Here is a 20,973-nt window from a genome sequence, read left to right as displayed (position 1 = left end):
GATCCCAGCAGGCCCCGCGTGTCCCCCACACACTCCCCACGACCAGGAGACCCCCCCAGTCCGAGGGTTCACTTCTAAGAACTCAACATCATGCAGCTTCAGCAGGATTTTCGAATTGAAACAGATTTTATTCCACTACCAGGACAGGATTTTGCCCCCTGATAAATGTGGAATTATTTTGTAAACCATAAAATGGTGTATTCATGTTAGAGGTTTTAGTAACAATTATTACATTTTGCATGCTAAGCCCTCCTTTGACATCTACTGAGAGGCAGGTGATAGGTCCTTTCTAAGACCTGTCACCTTCTGGCACAGGTAGAAATTCCAGGTGACAATTTAAACTACTTGGTTATAGGACAAAATGATAAAGGGAAAGATGAGAAATTGCTTAAAGAGAAGGATTCAAAGAGAGGAAAGAAAAGACAGAAGAGGTGACGTGGACCAGGTGATGGGGGAGGCAGAGGGAGAGAACCACCGACCACGGTGCAGGACGTGCTGAGAGCCATGGTCTGAAGTCAGTGAGAAGGAAAGAAAGCAAATGCCAATCAGGGCAGAAGCACAAGAGGAACTTGACTGGGTCAATTGTAGGAAGCCAGAAAGTGATGAGCAGGTTGTTAACTATGACAAACACCTGGCACCTGTTATTGTTTACACTGTACCCGGTACCTGGCCAAGCAGTAATTTTCTGGACGACCCGGTTAAGTAGATGCTAGCATTTTCCCATTGTACTTGTAGGACACAAGTAGATACCCGTGTGTGTGTGTGTGTGTGTGTGTGTGTGTGGCTTTGTTTGGGCTTTGCAGCATTTATTCCCCATTCCTAACCACACACGGGTTTCCTTGTGAGGAGTGTGGTAACTGGTTTCCAAGAGGGTCCTAATGAGCCTCACTTTGTGGTAGTCACATCCTTAAAGCCCCCACTCACATTAAATAAGGTGGACCTATTATTACTGCTTGATATCTATCAACTTCTTTAATCCCCCCAATGTCCTCTTATTACACACATTCTCACAGAGGGTGAAATAGAGGTACGGAGAGTTTAAGTAACTCGCCCACAACTGCAGAACTAGCCAGTGGTGGGATTGGACTTGAATCCAGTTTTCTCACTCCAGAGTTGTGCTTAACTAAAGCAAAAGGAAATTTATTAAAGGATATTGGGCGCTCACAGAATTGATGGAAAGCCTTAGAACCAGGCTCCAGTGGCTTCTTAACCTCCCAGAAGGAAGCCCTAGTCTTTGCTAGGACCCACAAGTGCCCTATGACCCGCCCCTCCCCCCCATTACAGCTCCCATCCCCCACGCTGCTCTGCTGCAGCCCCCTGCTGGCCTTAGCACCCAGAGCCACTTCCACATCGGAGCCCTTGCGCTGATGTTCCCTCTTCCTGAAACTCTCCCCTGACACCCCCTGTGCCCTGGCCACACAACCAGCTCCCTCACTTCCTTTAGTTACTTTCTCAGTAAGGTCTCCCTGACCGTCCTATCTAGAATTTTATCTTCCACTGGCACTTCTTCCCCTTCCCTTAGATAGACACTGTTGTTGCCCAACCCAGATTCTTTCCTGGGCCAGCGCACCCAGCCCAAGCTGCTGTGGATGCCCCTGCCAGCGGCTCCTAGAAGAACTGCCCTCCACGGACAGGCACTGCTTTGTATGGGAAGTTGTAGCCCCTTCCTCACCCACCCACCCTAAGGCAGCCCACAGCCCATGACTGAAAGATACGAGGACACAGTGGCTGGCTCCTGTGCCTCAAGGTGGGGACAATTCTGCAGTGTTTTAGGAATATTCCAGTCTCTGTGGATCAAACCAAGGATTACATTCTTATTTGAATTTTCCCCTTTCACTACCTGCTCCCTTCACTCCCTTTCATCTGAGAGCTCTCCCTTAAAAAAAAAAAAAACCTACGAAACACAAACACCAGCACCAAATCCGTGTCTCAGGCTCCGCTTCTAGAGAACCCCCACCTAAGACTTTTCTATTGTTTTCTCTTCTTAGTGCTCACCTAACATACTAACATATATTAAAATTTTCCATCTTTCTCGCTGAAATGTCCATGCGAGAGGGCAGTCACTCTGTCTGTTCTGTCACTGCTGCATCCTCAGTAGCGAGAACAGTGCCTCAGAGATAGTAGATGCTCAGTGAGTTTGTGTTGGAAGAATGAATGAGTGAGTCCTCAGACCTCTGAGTCCCAGGCCTTGCCTATCCTGACCTTGTTGATTAGGCTGTGAGTCTCAGAACGGCTAACTCTGTTGCCCACAAACTCCGTTCGCTTTCTCAACTGTTTTCTGCAGCCTATTAGAAATGGCGTCTGAGCCCAGTGATCTGCTCTTCTCTGTCTTGGGTGACTTCCCATTAACCCAGATCGCTTGTTTGTCCAACGGCATCTACCAGCCCCTCTTGGAACTACCCACCTCCCACAGTCTGCCTCCTCCAGTCTCGGTCAGATGATTAGGGAAGCAAGAGAAATGTATTCATCTGCATCCAGGTGTAATTTGAAAACTACGTAGATGAGGTAAGAGGTGGAAGGCATCCAGAGGAGGCCATTCTTCCTTGTTGGGGGTGAGAGATTGAATGTGTGGTGGAGATGGGAGTGGCCACAGGCGAGGGAGAAAGCCCATTTTTCTCCTGCGCTGTGACCCTGCCAGAGCAAGCTGAGAGCCATTGCCTGACTCATTCTAAGGGTGAATTCTGGCCCGGTTTAACCGAGGGTGTTAGGGTTGTGTTCCAACAGGACTGCACTGCTGTCAGCCAGGAGTGACTACAAAGCTGACGATATGGAGTCAGGCAGCCCAGGTGGGGCTCACATCCTGCTCTACTGACTGTGAGGGACCCAGTTACTTCTCTAGGCTTGGTTTCTGGACACTATACGTTCTTTGGTTTCAATAGTAGCAAACGTGTAGTGTGTTTCCTGTCTGTGGGCTGCCCTGGGGGTGGTGGGTGAGGAAGCAGCTGCAGCATCCCAGCCACAGCAGTGCCTCTTAGTCAAGGGCAGTTCTCCAGAGAAGCAGGACTTGTAGGAGCCACTGGCAGCCGACATCCACAGCAGCTTGGGGTGACGCACTGTCCAGAGGTACCTAAAGGAAGTGGAGCTGGGAGTGTGGCCAAAACGGCAGGGGGGGCGGGGTGAAGGCATGAGCAGGGTGGGGGAGAGTTTCAGGAGAGAGCGTGTCAGCGCAAGGGCTCCCATGTGGAAGTGGCCCTGGGCGCGAAGGCGAGCAGGAGGCTGCAGCAGAGCATTGGGGGATGGGAGCTGGACTGGGGAGGGAGGGGGCAGAGCATAGGCACTTATGGGTCCTAGCAAAGACTAGGGCTTCTTTCTGAAGGTTTAGAGGCCACTGGAAGGTTTTGAGCAGAGAATTGACATGATCTCACTTTTGTTTTAATAAATTCATCTGGCTGCCCTATTGAAAGTAGACAAAAGAAGTGGAAGCTGAAGGGCCCATTAGGAAGTCATTGCAATAATCCAAGTGAGAAACGAGAGTGACTTGGACCAAGACAGTGGCATCGAGGGTGGTGAGAGTGGTCGGATTCTGGAAATATTTTGAAAGTCGAACCAAAGGCATGGCCCAAACTCAGCCGTGCTTCCTTTGATAAATATTATTGGGCCCCTTTTCTGTTTTTCGGGGGTTTTTAATCTCTACTCACTTGCTATATGATCTCATAGCACTGAGTGACATCTTTTCCCCTACAACTTCCATATTTATCTCCAACTGCCTACTCACTCAGTATTTCCGCTTGGAGACCCAGTGGCCGCCACACACTCAGCATGTCCTAACTGAACTTCCTGATCATGCCCTTGAAAATGCCTGACCTACAGCTTATCCACAGACCCGCTACTAATCAAGCTTCACGCAGTTTTCTCCTGCATTTCAAACAGGACCCTGTCTGTAAAAATAAGGAACTTGCTTTTTATCAGTGCATCTGTTATTTAAAGGTTTACCTGTCCCCAGGTGTAGATACTCAGAAGTCATCTGCTCATAGCACTGCTTGAGGGCGTCATGTGCCAGGCTGCCCATGAAGGCCCTCCCCCCCCGGGGGAAGGTGAGGACAGGAGGAAGGGAGGAAGCAAAGCTTTCCCTGCTTCAGGGGCCCTGTCCCGCAACACCACATGTGACTCTAGCCTGTCACGGAAGTCGCTTTTCTGGTCACATGCAGATGAAGGCACAGTATTGCAGGAAGACACCAAAGAAAAGAAGTGCCTTTCCCAAAATTACTTTAATTTGGAGACCCTTTCAGAAACATCTGTGCTGTGGTAGAAAGAACATTGGTTTGTTCTTTCTGCCATGAACCAGTGGGGTCACTTTGGGAGTATGTTTAACCTATTTGTGCCTTGGCCCCCTCACGTGTGAAAGAGGGATCTGAATGCCCCATGAGGTTGTTCTGAGGATTAAAGGAGTTAAAATGTGTAAAGTACAAAGAAGAATGTCTGTCACAAAATAAGTTATTATAATGTATTTTATGTTATGTTAATAATATATCTCTTAGTTATTATTATTATTATTATTATTATTATTGCTATTGTGTTGATGTAAGAACACCCAAACCTGTAGAAAATTTTTATAACAGTTTATTAGAATTTGTTTGAGCCAAACAGAGGACATGCCTGGAAGCAAGATTTCAACAGGCTGAGAAAAATGCTTCCCAGAAGGACAGTTTGCAGGGTATTTTTGTGCATTTGGAACTAAGGAAGGAACTTTAGGAAGATTAAATGAAGGTGGGAGAAAGCAAGGCAGGAATTGGATTACAGGGTCGCTAATAAGATTATGTGCTCTCTTGAGGGTGGTTGCTCTTCAGAGGGTCTAAAAAAGAAGCATTTCAAAGGTGTGTTAACGTAGGTGCACAAAAACAATGGGCAGGGCTTGCTTAATGCAAAGATAAACCTTTTACTAAAGAAGTTATATGCCTGGGGTGTGACTACCTACCATGACCTGCCCAGACAGGAATTTATGATCAGATAACCCTGTGAGGTTACTGTCAGTCACTGGACTTGTCAGACTTATTCTAGGTCTCTTTTTGTCCACAATTGAATCGACTCTGTGCTAATTAGCTTTGTGATCTTGGGCAAGTCAGTTCACTTCTCAAAGCCCTTGGGGTCCTGTCCTCTAGGGGACTCTCCTGTGTCACAGCAGTGAGTAAATAGCACTCCATTCTCAGCTCTGAAATCGGGGAAAACTTCCACAACAGCACATTCAAGAAGCACAGTGACTGATGAGCTGTAGTTGCAGAAAACGTGAGGGCACCGTCAGAAAGTGGGTGTCCACACAGGAGGTGAGCGATCCGGGAGCCAGCACGTCTGCCATCGCACCGCCAGCTGCATGTTGCCCTTTCCCACTGGAGAAACAGTGTCTTCTCAATTTTCCCACCACTTCTTCCTGGATCCCTGGAAGAGCTGACAAAGTGCTCTGAACATCCTATCCTTGTGTTATTCATGTCTATAATTTCAAGAAAACAATCATATTTCATCAATTTCTTTGAGGAAGCAGGCTCCATAATAAATAAAAAGGCCCAAACTCCTGAGAAAGAGGCTCTCTGTTTACAACATTTGTAAGGCTTTGCTTATGTTTACCATTTCCTTCCCGAGAACTGTTCTGGCACTCCGCTCCGGTGGCATGCAGACGCAGTACCTGAGACTGGATGCACCGTGCCACGTTGGGAGAGAGTTGCTCTTGCACAGCCCACAGGAATCGTTGGGGGCCTGGGGCTGTGCCAACATGGGAAAAGGGAAACGGAAGAAGGAGGAGGAAGGAGAGTCCTGGGCTAAGGGCCAGAAACAGCCCCAAGCAAGGCATATAGCACCCTAGGCAAGCGAATCGTTTGGCCCCTGACTCGATTAGAGCTACTATTTATCTGCTAGTATCAGAGACCTAACTGTGGCGCCTTCAATAAGCGGCTCAATCCTCTGTCACGTAAAGTAGGTCTAAGGACTTCTAAGTGGCTCCACAAATTCACTAGGGACCCAGGCTCCTTGGAGCTTTATGCTTCACCATCTTAGTTCATTGTTTTCGTCCTTCGAGTTTGCCTCATGGCCCAACATGGCTGCTAGGAGCTCCAGCCGTTACATTCACGTTCCAGGCAACAGGAAGGAGGGACTAAGGAAGGACAAAAAGAGTCTGCCACCCTCTCCTTTGCAGAGTCTTCCCAGGAGTCCCGTACAGTAACTCTGCTTACCTCTCTGTCCAGAGCTCAGCCACACAGCCGCTCCTGACTGTAGAGGAGGCTGTTACTTATGGACATACTGATGGTGGTTTGAGGGGAAGGAGAGAAGGAGGACTGTTAGTGGCAGCACAGCCTCCAGTTACTGTCCTGAGCAGTTCTGCCCTGGCCCCAAACTTGCACACCTACCTAGCAACAAAGCACCATATTTACTTGTTACTGAAATATTCCCCAGGGATGTCAACAGACTGATTTCGATCATGTCATACTGTTCTCTCCTACAGAGGAATTCTAGTAAATAGAGTTTACCCAGCAGATGCACTCGTAACTCTGGCTCTGACTATAGACGTGGGCCCTAGTCGCAGCAATGATACCATCTGATTGGATCCTTTATCCATCCAACACATATTTGTTAAACATCTAATCTGCCCAAGACATTGTGCCAGGTTTTGAGGACCCAAGAACCAACACATGCAATGTCCTTGCCTCCGTGGAGCTCACAGTCCTGTGGGGCTTATGGAAAACTCACATACACTTCCAATGCCTGGTGGGGAGGTGCTGAGGACCACGTGTGAGGCTCCTTAGCAGCACATTGGCAGGGGCCGTGACCCTACCTAGGAGTGTCACCGAAGGCTTCCACGGGGGTCACCTCCAAGTTGAGAGCTGCAGGTCAAGCAGAGTTTATTTCGGTTGTGGATAACAAAGAAATAGCAAGATCAGAGGCTGATAGGTCCTTCTGGCCATGGCGCAGAGAATGAATGGGAGAGGGGCAAGTATGGAGGCAGGAGACCAGTGACGAGGCCGTGTCTTCCTGCAGGTGAGCAGAAGAGAAGCAGAGGCAGTGTGGCTGGAATGAAAGGGATGCATCCAAGAGCCACTCTAGTCGTGGCCCCCAGAGAACTCAGTGACTTGTTGATGAGAGAATCTGTTGCGATGGGAGGAGGGATTCAAACACGATGGAGGGTTTCCGGCCTCAGGAGCTCTAGATGGTGATGTGTCCTGCGTCTGGATAATGGGGACAGGCCAGGACCTGGGTTCCCAGGACCCCAGCTCGGAGGCCAGTACCACAGGGAGGAAGTAGGGTGGGGGGAGACACTGAGCGTAGTTCTGGGCAGTTGATGGTTTGAAGGGCTTGTGGAGGTAACCGGGAGGTAGTGGAAGACGTCATCGTGGGGCACAGGAAAATCATTTTAAAGTCATATGTCTTCTCACATTTGCTACCCTCAGCGTCACATGTATAAAACAGAACTGTGTTGGGCTGTGATGTGGTCCCCGAGGCTCCTTCCTGCTCCAACATTCTCAATGCCATAAACTAGCTTCCCCTCTGCTCTGACTGCCTTGTCCCAGGGCTGGTGAGTGGTGGGGGCAAAACATGAGGGAGTCTGTCCTAGGGGCCCAGCCTAGCCCCGTCCCCCAAATTCTTATAATCAGTTTAGTTACACAACAACATTCAGATCAGAGTGAGGATTAGCAGAGGAAGTTTGTGAACGGTGCTTTGAACTTCCCAGATGAAAGCCCCCTCACCCGTTCACACAAAGAAAGCCTGAGGTATTAAACGTGACATAAACGCATTGCTGCCCCCTGGCCTCACCCGATGCAGCCCGATGCAGCCGGCTGGGTGATCAGCTGGCATCCCAAATTGCCCTCCCAGCGTGGCATTCCACCCAGGTCTCCCAGAGCGGGGAAATAGGTTCTGTCCTCAGCCTGCTGCTCCTGGAATTGCAAGCATTCAGTGAGCTGGGCCCCCAGGCCTGCCTTCTCCAGGACTCCCCCCTGCAGCCCAGGACAGCAGAGTAAGAGGGACGTTAGCATCCCCACCACCTTCCCTTCTCACTCGCAGAGGGAAAGAAGAGGGTCAGGCCTGGCCTGCTGCCGGGAGGTTACCATTCCCAGATGGAGACTGTCAAACCCTGTCAGCCTCAGATACACACTGAAAGCACTACATCCGCATTCCTGAGATGTGTGACTGCCCGGCTTCACCTTCTGCGGCCTTCAATTCAATAACATGTCAAGTTCCTTCAGTCTCACCCGGAGCTAAAACCCTCTCAACTCACTCCGAGCCTGTGCATTTGGAGCACACATGCACTGTGGCTGTCTAAATATTTAAGCCGGGCTAAAGGGAGGCATATTTAGTGGGAATTGATCCCACAGTTCTCTGAGCCGAGGGTCTCACCTGTTAGTGCTGGTTTTGTGATGAGTTGTGCAAGCCAAGCGCCGATGACCGTGCTTGTTGGGCCTTGGGCCTGATGATCTGGAATGCGGCCCGGGGCCCAGAGCCTGGGGTACCTGGGGGAAGGCGCACGGCCATTGGCTGACTGCTTTGTTCAGGGTCTGGCTGCTAGCACCACATAAGGCCTTGCCAGGGACTGCTGGACGGGTCCTGTGCCCTTTATTCCCACTTGATGTCCCCAGCCTGCCATCAGAGGAAGCTCCCCTGATACAGCCCCGTCCACCCTGGTTTCGGCAGAGCCTCTCCAAGTTGTGAGGCTGCTCCCGCCCTGCAGACCCTTTCCACTGTGAGTCTATTCTCTTTAATTCATATGAATTAAATTAGGCTCCTGTTCAAATTGCATTGACTCTACAGGCCACGAGGCTGCCTGTGGGGACAGATGAGGTGCACCTGGGGCCTGGACGTAATGAGTGACTTGCTCAGAATCACACAAGAATTGGTGATGAAACTGAATCTCTAATCCCAGACCTTTGAGTTTCCTTCTCTTATGGGTTGAGCTATATCCCCTAAAAGATATGTTGAAGTCCTAACACTTACTGTCTGTAAATGCGACCTTATTTGAAAACAGAATCTTTGCAGGTGTCGTGAGGTTGAGGTGAGATGAGATCATTAGGGCAGACCCTGCTCCAATATGACTGGTTTCCTATCAGAGGAGAGAAATGTGACCAAGACACACACACAGGAAAAATATCCATGTTAAGATGAGGCAAATTAGAGTTCCACAGTCACAAACCAAGGAATACCTGGATGAAGCCATCAGAAGCTGGAAGAGGCAAGGAAGGGTCTCCCCTCCAAGCCTTCGGAGAGAGCAGGGCCCTGCCAACACCCGGATTTCAGACTTCTAACCTCCAGAACTGTGAGAGAGTAAATCTGTTGTTCTAAGTATCCAGTTCACACAGCAGTCCTGGGAAACCAATACACCATCCACTGGCATTTCCGATACAAGAACTAGGTGAAATTCTGGATGAAAATGCAGTTTCTTAGAAGCAATAAGAAATGGCTCCTTGTGGGTGTGGATCATTAGAATACCTTCCAGGTCACGTTTAGTGTGCAGGTCGTCTTGAGGAGTGCCCGGCACTCTGGCTCCCCTTGTCCTGAGAAATGCCCCCCATCAAGGCCCAATGGTAGAGCTCCTTAACCGTTTTTAAACTTTACAAGTTGATGTGAAATCAGAGAGACTGTTCCTCTGAGTCCTTCTTTAGGCTGTCCAACATTTGCATGTAAGTGGCCTTCGCATCAGAGGGATTTCTGTGGCCCATGAGAATGGCCTCTGTGGTTAGGAATTCTTGGTTTACATCTGCCCTCTGGCCTCACTCTGTCCCAGTGACTTCACTAAACTGAGGCATTTAGTTCAGTGGACTCAGTAAGAAAATACTGTGGCTCAGGCTTAGGGCTGACTGTGGGCTGTGGGTTTGGGCAAATGGATGCTTTGCAATTAACCTTAATGTTTATCCTAATTCTCAAGAGGTGACAATTATGAGCTGGCAATTTTTCAAGAATCCATTGGCCAACTGCTTGAGTCTACGATGATGTTTCTTACAAGGTATCAGTTGGCGGTTTGCAACAGGGGTGGCTGAGCTCATGCCCTGACACCCAGCAACACTGGTCCAAGAGAAGCCGCGAGGCCGCTGCCTGCTGTCAGCCTCACACCTTGGCTGGGGTTAGTTGCCTGAGCCCACATCTCCTGCTTGCATAACTCAGGGAATAACTGTCCTAATGCATATGTTCTATTGCCCTGCCTCACTGCTCTTCGCTGAAGCTTCTTGTTTACTATGGAATCACTAGGAATCTAAACACATCAAGGGACAGTTCTCCCTGCCCCTCAAGGCGTGAGCTGAACTAAGTGGAACCATACCTTTGCTGTCGTCCCAGACCAACAGGTGGAACCAATTTAAAACCTCATGATCGTGCGATGCTTTTGCAGAAACTCCCCTGTGTGTTTTAATATTCCTCTCAAAAAGGACATAATGTTCTTGCCTGTGTTTTGTCTACCAAAGACAGACGTCGCATTCCAGGGGCGATGGGCCTAAGCACTTGGCCACTGCTTCTACCATCCATGGCACGGCCATATGGTGCACCCCTGAGAGTCAGGCTTTGCAAGCAAATTTAATGACATGGAACAACGCGTATGGTCTGCTGTTAGGTGAAAAAAAGCTGCTTACAAAACAGTACAGTACGAAAACAATCATATAAAAATTATGCATGTATGCATAGAAAATCGGGGAGGCTGTACTCCAGAATGTAAACATTGGTGACATACTCCGGGCCATCAACGTGCAATGGCCCAGCTTGTGTGAGGCACAAGGACATCCGTTGGCGAGAACAAGCAGTGGCTGACCTCTTTGCCGCCTTTTTCTAATCATACATGGCACCATGTAGACGGGTATCAGCCGCGGAGATTACGGGGGAGTCTATTCTTTTATGTGGTTTTTCATGGTTTGCAAAAATTCTTCAGTGAGTATGTGCTACTTTTGTGTCAACTTAAAAAAATGATATACCATATAACCAATTTAAAAAGTGGAATTATTTAAACACTGATTTGATGATATTAAGGAATTTTTAAATGAGCTAATGATATTGTGGTTATATATTTAAAAGAGTCATTAGCTTATAGAGGTGTGTACTGAAATGTATACTGATGAAATAATGTGATATCTAGGATTTGCTTCAAAATAATGTGGGAGGTAATTCAATAACTGCACACACGACACGATCCTCCTGATGCCTTTTGCCCTGTTTCTATTTTCCTATTTCCCATAGTTCTTGCCACCTTCTAACAAACTATATATATCATTTGCTTATGTGTAAGACTTATTGTTATTCTCCCCTCCTACTAGAGTGTAAGCATGACCAGGGCAGGTATTTATGTCTGTTTTGTTCATTGATGTAACATAAGAATCTAGACCTAGAACAACGCTTGGCATATAATCGGTGCTCATTAAATTCTTACTGGCTAATGAACGAATGCCACATGTTATGGGGAGCCAGTGGCCCAAATAGCTCCTGACATACAAGCCAGAGTCAATAAATGCCCATTGAATAAAGTGAGATTAAACAGTCATGAACTTGTCTTTAGGAAAACCCTTGGTGATCCTAATTAGAGAGGCAGAGTTACTCCCTTCCAAGCTACCTTTTCTAGTTTTCATCTTTTTTTTCCTTGCTGCCCACTTTAGGAGCAGTGATTCTCTGCTGGTGATTCAGTGCTAAATGCTTCCTGAGCTGGCTGAGCTGAAAATGACTCCCCCTAGATTAGAAAAGGTTACACTTCCAGAGACTGTATCTTGGATTCTCAATATGGTATAATTAATCACAACAATGAGCATAATGACCAAAAATAGTTTCCAAAGAGCAGCGTAATGCTGGATAATTATAAGTCAGAGAGCTGGAGGAGTCCAGGATGCTGCTAGATGGGGCATTGATGGCCCGAGCTGAGGAAACCCAAATATTTCATGGCAAAATACTCGGTGCCCGGTTTCCAGACTGCGCTACCCCTTGGCACCCCACTCTGATGCCCATTCTCATTTGTTTTTTATAAGCTACTTCGGGATATGCTTACTTCTTTATTTCCTGAAAGAATGGCCTGTGAGACTGAAAATAATAATAACTGTCTGCTGAGAATGCAGTTTTGGAGCCTGGGTTTTGTTTTGGTTGTTTTGTCTTATTTCAGTTTGGTGTGGTTGTTTCCGCCCGCTGCAAAGTTCACAGCACAACTGAAGTCTTTAAATAAAAATCGACTTCTTATTTTTAGTAAGACATGTTTTGAAGGGTGTTGAGAAAACGTGGATGAGAAAAGGAAAAAAATATTTTAAACCGCCTGTAACCCCACTCCCCAGAGACAGCCGGGGCTTCATTCACATTGTGTCTCAGCTCCATCTTTCTACCCCATGAACTTCCTCCCTTCCTGCCCATCTCACTTCCTTCAGATATTCTAGCTGAGTTTATGGTGATTAAAAGATGGCATGTGCCACAACTAGCACAGAGGCCAGTGACAACCTGCTGGCTCCCCCAGCCTTTTTTCTCACGTTGTGTCCACCCCTCCTGGATCCACTCCTGCAGAAGTCATCTTCTTTGTGCACTAGTCTTGCCAGGATCTAGGCAAAAAAAGAATCGCTTTAAATAACTATTTACTATTACTTCTCACACATTTGTCTTTTGGCTGGGCTCAGCTGGGAGGTTCTTGCTTTACGTCTCATGTGGTTGCCGTCAGGTCCCGGCTGGGCCTGGAGTGACCCAAAGGATCGTCTGGGCTGGATACCGACGGTGGCTCCCGTACGTTGCAGGAACCTCAGAACTCGGGTACTCCGTGACTGTCCCTCCTCTTCATGCAGTGTTTCATCCTCCAGGCTACTCCGCTTGGCTTGACCTTCGCACAGCATGGTAGCTGCAGGGTGCTTGCACTTCTTAGCATGACAACTGGCTTCCAAAGGTGGAAAGTAGAAGCTGCCTGTCAGTTAGGGCCATACCTGGGACAGGTACAGTGTTACTTCTGCCACATTCTGTGAAGGATAGCTGTCACAGGACCTATGCAGCTTGAGGGAGGTAGAGACATTGACTCCACCTCTTGTTGGGACAGTGGCGAGCACACTGCAGAAATGTACATGGGATGAGAAATAATTGTTGCTAACATCTTTGGAAACTACAGTCTGCCCCAGGTGGACGCCGTGTACAGCCAGGGCATACAGTGTTGAGGGCCCCTCAATCCTTAGAGCTAACATCTAGGAGGCAAGCTAGATATTTAACAAATAACCATGAAATAAAATACGTATTTTACATGAAAAAGCCAGGTCCCAGAAAGGAGAAGAACCATGGGAAAGGAAAAGAATAAAAGGATCTTGGTCAAGGAAGGCCTCTCTCACAATGGAGCCCATAGACTGAAATCCCAGTGGGGAGCAGGAGTTATCCCGGTGAATAGCATTTCGGGCAGAAGGCACAGCATATGAGAAAGAAGGAGAGCGGGCGTCAAGTGTAGGGAGCAAGAGGAGGATGGGAGCAGGGCCTGGCGGTGCTCACTGAGTGTCTGGAATTTATTTCTCCGTGCGATAGGAACCATGTGATTAGGTTAGGTTAGGTTAAGCTGTCAGTCACAGAACCCAAAATAGCAATCCGTTAAACAGGGGAGAAATATATCTCTCCCTCACATGAACTGAGTTGTGTGTAGTCCATCAGAGGCTAGGATACCTGTTCATGGTATCAGGGAACTAGCAGCTTCCATATTTCATCTGCCATCCTCAGAACACAGTTTACTGCTCCCTCATGGTTCAGGATGGCTGTTGGAGGTCCGGCTCTCACAACCACATGGTAGTCAGCAGAAAGGAGGAAAGAGGCTATGTTTTATCCCTTTCAGGGTACGTGTCATTTCTATTTATTCTAATTGGCCAGAACTTAATTATGTAGCAACACTCATCTTTAAGGGAGGATGAGGGATGGAGTCTTTATTCCAGTGGCCCTTGTGCCTAGTTAAAACTTGAATGCTTTATTACTAAGGATGAAGAGGAGAATGTATCAACAGCTGTAATACTGAAAGGGTTTAAGGATGGAAATATTTCTCACATTGCCCAAACACGTGACAAAACATGACATTGGTTTCACTGTCAAGGTTCCCAAGTTCTACAGTGCTCCTCCAGCGCACACACTGCTGTCCTCTGGGTGACCTTGAGGGTTCCCTTCCTTAACTTCCCTGGGCCTGCATTGCTCATCTGCAAAAGGGAGGCTACCCTGCCCATCTCATGAAAGTGGATGTGAGCTACTGAGGTACCAACAATCAAAGGGCTTAGCAGGCAATAGGATTGAATAATCATTTTTAGGGAAGATGTTACTTTTGAGCAATAATCTATGAACTATTTAGAGATTTGGAAGCACTAAGGAAATAAACAACACTCCATCTTTCCAGTGTTCATTCTGTAATCCAGCAGCTAGCAAGAAGTCCTTAAGTGAGCAGAACTAAGCTGATGTCACTCGTCAGCTTTCTCAGAAATGCCAGGTTAAACTGACCTGCACCCTGAACAGAGGGCAGTCACAAGCCTTTGGTCACAGAGCTCAGATTGCTGAGATAAGTGATCAGAATGGAGTTTCCAGGAAAGCTGGACTTGTTCACATTCCACAGAAAGAAGCAGGATTTAGGATGAGTTAGTCTCTAAAACCCGGATTACAGGCAAAGTAGGGACAGAACTAGAGTTTATTTGTTCTTATTCTGAAAAGCTCCCTCCACCTGATAATATGAGTATAGTAAGATTAGCTGTTTATGAACCTCCTCCTATGCGACATGGCAGACTCTGAGCTAAGCTCTTTAGATAATTATCTCATTCAACACTCAACAGCCCAAAGAGGCAGGCACTAAGCGTGCCTCCATTTTACAGATGAGGAAATTGAGGTCTAAGGGCCCATAGTTACTACAGGTGTTGATTTTGTAGAGATAAAAAGACACAGTCGTGGTCCTCAAGGAGTTCACAGGTTGGTGGACACATTCACTGAGTAAATGTGCTGCTGGGTATGCTGAGTGGTTGACTTGTAAATGGAAAGAAGGCCTGATCCACCTTGGAGACTGTGCCAGGAGCAATCAAGGAAGGCTTCCTGAAGGAGGCAATGCCTGAGCCGAGTGTGATATCTCTATTTAAATACACTTCAATGTGTCTGAAGTAGTATACATGCTACACACACACACACACACACACACACACACACACACACACACACGAATATACCTGCCTATAACTACCCCATTTGGATCCAGCAGTCTGATCCTCCTCATTTATTTACAAACAGAGCTTTAATCACCATTGGTAAGAATGGATGGGTGGGCTTTCAGGAACCTCAGCCCACCCATTTATTTGATGGTGTTTCATCTTAGGTTCCAGAAGATTTGGAAGCAAAAGGCAGCCTCACATAAATGTCCAGGAGAGAACAGAGGCCAGGCCCACACCTGCCCTTGTCCCCATCCTCACCTGGAGAGCCTGGGCCCCTGCTGTGAACCAGGTCATTCTTTTTTCTGCTCACATTTCCTTACTACAGGTCTGTTACGACCTTCATTCTCATTCTTTCATCCCCACAATAATTGTTTTCATAGAGAACATCTTGTTCTGTTGGAAAACACAAGCTTAAAGCTGAAAAACACAAAATTTTCAATTGCTTTTCTGGGAGTCCTCACACAGAAGGGTCCATGTCCTGCCTCCACCCATCTGAAACATTCTTTTTCTTTTTCCTTCTCAAAGGGGTAAGAAAAATGAAAAGCCTCGGATTCCAGCTCATTGCAAGAAATATCCAGAAAGGGCACAGCAGGAATGCCGGCAGCAGCCTGGGTGCCCAGCCTTGCTCCCGAAAGGTACAAACTCCAGGTATTCAAATAGTGTTTAGTAGGGCCCAGGAACCCCAGCCTGCACAGAACGTCCACATGGGTGGGATTGGTGCACAGGCTGGAGAGAAGGGGTGGGGCGAGTGGTTGTGCTTTGAGGCCGTACTTGACATGATGGAGAAAACTTCAATTATCCGTATCAGAGATGGAAGGCTGGGTATTATGAGGTGGGGGTTACAGAAGGCCGTTAGATTAGGTGACAGATGATAGACTTATTGGAGTGATCACTTCGTAGGGTATATGAATGTCTAATCACTATGTTGTACACCAGAAACAAATATAATATTATATGTCAACTGTAATTAAAAACTAATATTAAAAAATGATTAAAAGAAAAAATAAAGGGAGAGAGAAGAATAGAGGGCAAGGAAAATATGATTGGATGGAAGGGGAGAAGAAAATGAAACTTAAGAACCAGAGTTTCTAAAATCAGCTTCTGTCAAACTTTTGCCATCATCTGTTAAAGGTCTAAAACCCACATTTCATGAAAATAGTTTTTAAATATTTACCATTAGGACTGGAACTCTGATGTGACATTATGGTGTGAATAAAGCATTTGGGTTTTGGAGAAAAGCAGAACTGATTTTAAATCTTGATGCTGCTGTTTCTTAGCTGAGTGACCTAGGATAAGCCTCAGCTTCCCTGTGAGTAAAAATGGTATGAAAATACCCACATAGAGGCAACAGCGTCTGATAGCGTGGGATGCGGGCAGTGGGCTTGAGAGGCCCCTGGTGGGTCTGTCCCTCCCTTGTAGGATTAGAAAAATGGGTGCTCTGGCCCAACTGCACTTTACTGTCACCCTGTGAGAGGGGTCCCCAAGGAAGGCATTTTCTACTCTGCTGAAGGGTTGGAGGAGGCAGGCCTGAGGTGAGAAGGACAGCGACCCTTGGCAGCCACCAGAAGGGAGACTGCTAAGTGTGTGAGTGAAAACAGAGGTGTGGGAGGCGGCCGGTAGGCTGCAAGCTCTGACCAGGCATTTTGTTGATCCACTGGCCTGCTAGGTTTCTCACATATTAATTACTTTTATTCTCTTATCCCTGTCTATAGCTCTGTGATACTCTGGAAAACAATGCACTTCTCTGTTCATTTATATCCTATACTCTAAACATGAAATTCAGGTCTGAAGCCGTTGTCTCCGGTTTTGAGGTTGATGGCTCATATGTTCTTTCATCAATAGCTACCCCCTCTCTGGAGCTGTGTTGGCCTGTGCTGAATGCACTTCCTTAAGCAGACATTCCGCTCATATTGAAATTCTCGAACTGAGCCCAGTTTGCTATAGGACCTACGTGCAGGGTTGTATGTGTGTGTGCCTGCATGTGTGCCTGTGTGTGCGTGTGTGTGCGCCTGCGTGTGCGTGTGTGTGCCTGCATGCATGTGCGTGCATGTGTGTGTGTGCATGCATGCGTCTGTGTCTGCGTGCCTGCATGTGTGTGTGTGTGCGTGCCTGCATGTGTGCCTGCGTGTGCGTGTGTGCACGTGTGTGCGTGTGTGTGCACGTGCATGCGTGTGTGTGCGTGTGCTCCCATTCAGTGTCACACCTCTGTCAACTCTTCCATTCTCTTCACAGCACTCTTTTAATAAATTCATTCTCAATCCTTTAAAACATTTTATCTTAAATCCACAAGAATGTTAAGATTCTATCTGGGCTTCAGGAATTATATATTTAAAACGTCACTTCAAATTGCGTGACCATTCATCTAAGAACATTAACATTTTTTAATCTGTCAAGTTCCACAAGAAAATCTGTGTGTCCTTTTCCTTCTTTGTTTAGTGAGTTAATTAACCATTCTAGCATTGTTCTTATTCTTGATGTTAAGAAACTCCGCAGTACTTCCTTGCAATCTATAGGGTTCTGACAATTCTTAAAATGGCTTGTAGTCAGAAGAAAAAAAAAGTGATGTTTTCTAAGATGGGCTTTAAAGAAGATAATTCCCCAGGAATGAGTTAAAAGATTAGAAACTTATATGTAAGTTATTGTTTAGAAATGAGCTTTAGTAGAGTAATTGTTTAATGTGATGACACAGTCTAAATATGCTTTGTTTGCAATGTTGAAACAACCTAGCAAGGTAATTTGTGCTATGAAATGAGATACTTCTCTCTGAGTTGAGACAGCCAAGAGCTCCAAAGAGAAATAGAATGTAATGCCTATGTGGGGATATCTCCAAAAGAAAAGAAAAGAGACCTTATTAAACCTTATTAAACCTTATTAAAACGTGGAAAATCTAATGTGCTTAAATGAAATGGTTCAGTATGGTTTATCTAGATAAGGATATTGCAATACAATGAAACCATTTTAGCCTTGGATATATGAAATACAGTTGTAACAGTCTAACTTCTTAGAACCTAGTGGGTATTTTACAGGGATCTAGTCTTTCATTTCAGCTATTCAGGTATGTTTAGTTTTTTCATAAACTGGATTATGTGTCATATAAATAGAAAATTACATTTTAATGTTGAGGCAGAGAATCCTTTTAAAAATAACTTTGTCTTATAAAAAGTTACACAGATTTACAGAGAAAGTTAAAACCACCCATAATCACATTAGGGAGAACCATTATTAGCATTTTGCTGTCATACTTCCAGTCATTTTTTTTGTGCATAAACAATGTAACTTTTAAAAATGAGGGAATCATAATGTGTATACAATTTGATATCCTGGTTTGTTGTCCTTATTGTTTCTACTGAACATATGCTAGGAAGGTTTCTCCATGGCGTTATACATCCCTCTATAACATTGTTATTATTGGCTACATAGTTTTCCATTGTGTGAATGTACCACAATTTTTTAAAAAATCAGCTCCCTGCTTGCTATGCGTCACTTGGGTTCTTTCCTGGGTTTTTTGTTCTCTTGTTGGTTATTACAAACAACGGTGTAGGAAGGCCTTTATACATAGCTGTGATGAGTTCTCTGGAATAACGGTGGGAACATTTGTAAAGCTATTCATATATAACGCTGAATTCCCCTCCAGAAAAGCTGAACCAATTAATGCTCCCTCCAGGAATCTAGAAGAATAATGGAGAAGTTGACCATGCAGACTCGGTTCAAATCTTGGCTCTGCCTCCCTCCGGTCATATGATCTTGAGCAGAAATTTTCAGCCCCTCAGACCTCACATCTGAAAATGGAGGGGAATACATGTATTTATATCATGTGGCTATTTTGAGGATTAAATGGCACACCATCATCTGGAAGAATCGTATAACCAGATGCTTCCACTCATTGATTCAATTTGCTCAACAAATATTTATCGAGTGTCCTCTGTGTGCCAGGCTTTGTTCTTGGCACTTGGGCTCTATCAGTGAACCAAACAGATGGAGAGCTTTGTCTGCATGGGGGTCACATTCTGCGGGGGGAGCGAGGAGACACAATAAATAACAGACATGAAAAACAAGTAATTGTACAGTATATTAGAGGGTGATAAGTGTGCCATGACAAAACAAAGCAGAGCAGAGTCAGGATTTTCAGGAATCCAGGGGGCTCAGGTTGGAATTTTAAGAAGGGTAATCAGAGTAGGCGCCAGTGAGAAGGTGACAGTTGAGCAAAGACTTGAAGGGGGTGAGAGAGTCGGACAAGCAGATAACAGGAGAATGGCTGTAAGCAGGAGCATGCCGGGGGGCCTCCGAGCCAGGCAGGGGTGGCATGGCTGGAGCCCAGGGCGTGTGGGAGGGAGGTGGGCGGAATAGGAGGAGGTGACAGCAGAGGTGGCAGGGACCAATCACACGGGCCTGTCAGGGAGCAGATCACACAGGGTCTTTTCTGAGCAGAGGAGTGACATACTGTGACTCTGTTACAGTCATTCTGGCTGCTTTGTTGAGAATAGACTGTAAGGGTCCAGGGTGGAAACAGGGAGCCTGTTAAAGGGCCTCTGCAGTGAGAGGCGCTGGTGGAAATAGTGAAGTGGCTCAGAGTGGTCAGAGTCTGCTGTGAAGGTAGCGCCAGGAGGATTTCCCACGGGTGTGAGGGGACTAGGAGTCAAGGGCTTACTCTATGGCGTTTGACCTGAGTACCTGGAAGGATGGAGTTGCCTCTAACAGAGCTAGAGGCTCAGGAGCTGAGTTTGGAAAGAGCTAAGTTTGAAGAGCCTATTAGACATCCAAGTGGAGATACTGAGAAAGCATTTGGATAAACTTCTGGAGTTGGGGAGAGAGGGCTAGAATGAAGTCATTGGCGTATGCGTGGGATTTTTTAAAGGTACAAGATTAAATAAAATCTCCAAGAAACTGCATTTAGACACAAGAGTCAATGACTGAACCGAGGTAGGTAGATAACTAGGGGAGTCTGATGTCCAGGAAGAAAAGTGAAGAAGAAAGGATGAAGGAAGAAGGAATGACCCAGTGTATCAAGAGCTACTAAGAGGTCAAGTTAAGATGCGACCTGAGAACTGATAAATTAATACAGATTCAGCTACCTTGCCTGATGAGAGCGGCTTTGATGGAGTAGGCAAAACAAAGAGCCTCGTCAGAGTAGATTTAAGAAAAGTGAGAGAAGACTTGGAGACAGTGAGTACAGACAATTCTTTAAGGAGGTTTGCTCTAAAATAAATGTGGTGGCAGCTAGCTGAGGAAATACAATCGAAAGAATGTGCAGTGTGTGTGTGTGTGTGTGTGTGTGTGTGCGTGCGTGTGTTAAAGAATGGAAGAAAGAATGACGTGTGGGTATGCTTATGGGAATGGTCCTGAAGAGAGATGTGATGTAGGAAAGAGGAGAACTGTTGGAACAACATCGTAAGTAGGAAAGAGCGAATGGGCTCCAGTGCGAAGTGGACCAATTGGTTTTAGAAAGAAGCATAGGAAATTCGTCTACATTAAGATGTAGCGTCAGATGTGGGCAGATGTGGTAAAGGGAGACAGTGAACATTCTTCTGATTGTCCCATTTTTCTCATGTATTTATTGAGCATCTACTGGATGTCTGGCACTCGGCTGCCCATTGGGTCATTTTACCAGGTTCTCCACGGACTTCGCCTCGCTGGAGTAACTCAGGAATCTTTAGCGACTTACTGGCTTTCAAGGGACAGGGGTAATGGTACCCACAGAAGCCTGGAGAGATAAGTATCTTTCCCAAGGCCTCTCTGAATGTGTGGGTCCTTGAAGGCCTGGGGTCAAGAATTTGAAGCAGTTACCCAACCATCCATTACTAAACATTAATAGAACCTTGTACTAAAAACAGTTGTGCTAAAAATAAAAAGTCCCAGCACTTATCTGAATTTTGTCAACTCAACTGCCAACAGCTACATCTACATGTTTGGAAAC

The 20,973-nt window shown here is 46.4% G+C and overlaps 1 protein-coding gene across 2 annotated transcripts in view; it reads left to right on the top strand.

Moving 5' to 3' along the window:
- SCFD2 (sec1 family domain containing 2) overlaps positions 1-20,973 on the top strand; it is a 455,173-nt gene that overhangs the window by 404,980 nt on the left and 29,220 nt on the right. For both annotated transcript variants that reach the window (XM_019740184.3, XM_088790215.1), the window contains exon 11: positions 15,585-15,694. The gene's annotated coding sequence lies outside the window, so the exon portion shown is untranslated. The remainder of the gene's footprint in view (positions 1-15,584; positions 15,695-20,973) is intronic.

The sequence above is a fragment of the Rhinolophus sinicus genome, chromosome 1 (assembly GCF_057876585.1).
Source record: "Rhinolophus sinicus isolate RSI-liver-muscle chromosome 1, RSI-T2T, whole genome shotgun sequence".
NCBI lineage: Eukaryota > Metazoa > Chordata > Mammalia > Chiroptera > Rhinolophidae > Rhinolophus > Rhinolophus sinicus.
Note: the sequence above shows the minus strand (reverse complement) of the source record. Positions and strands in the feature narration are given on the sequence as shown.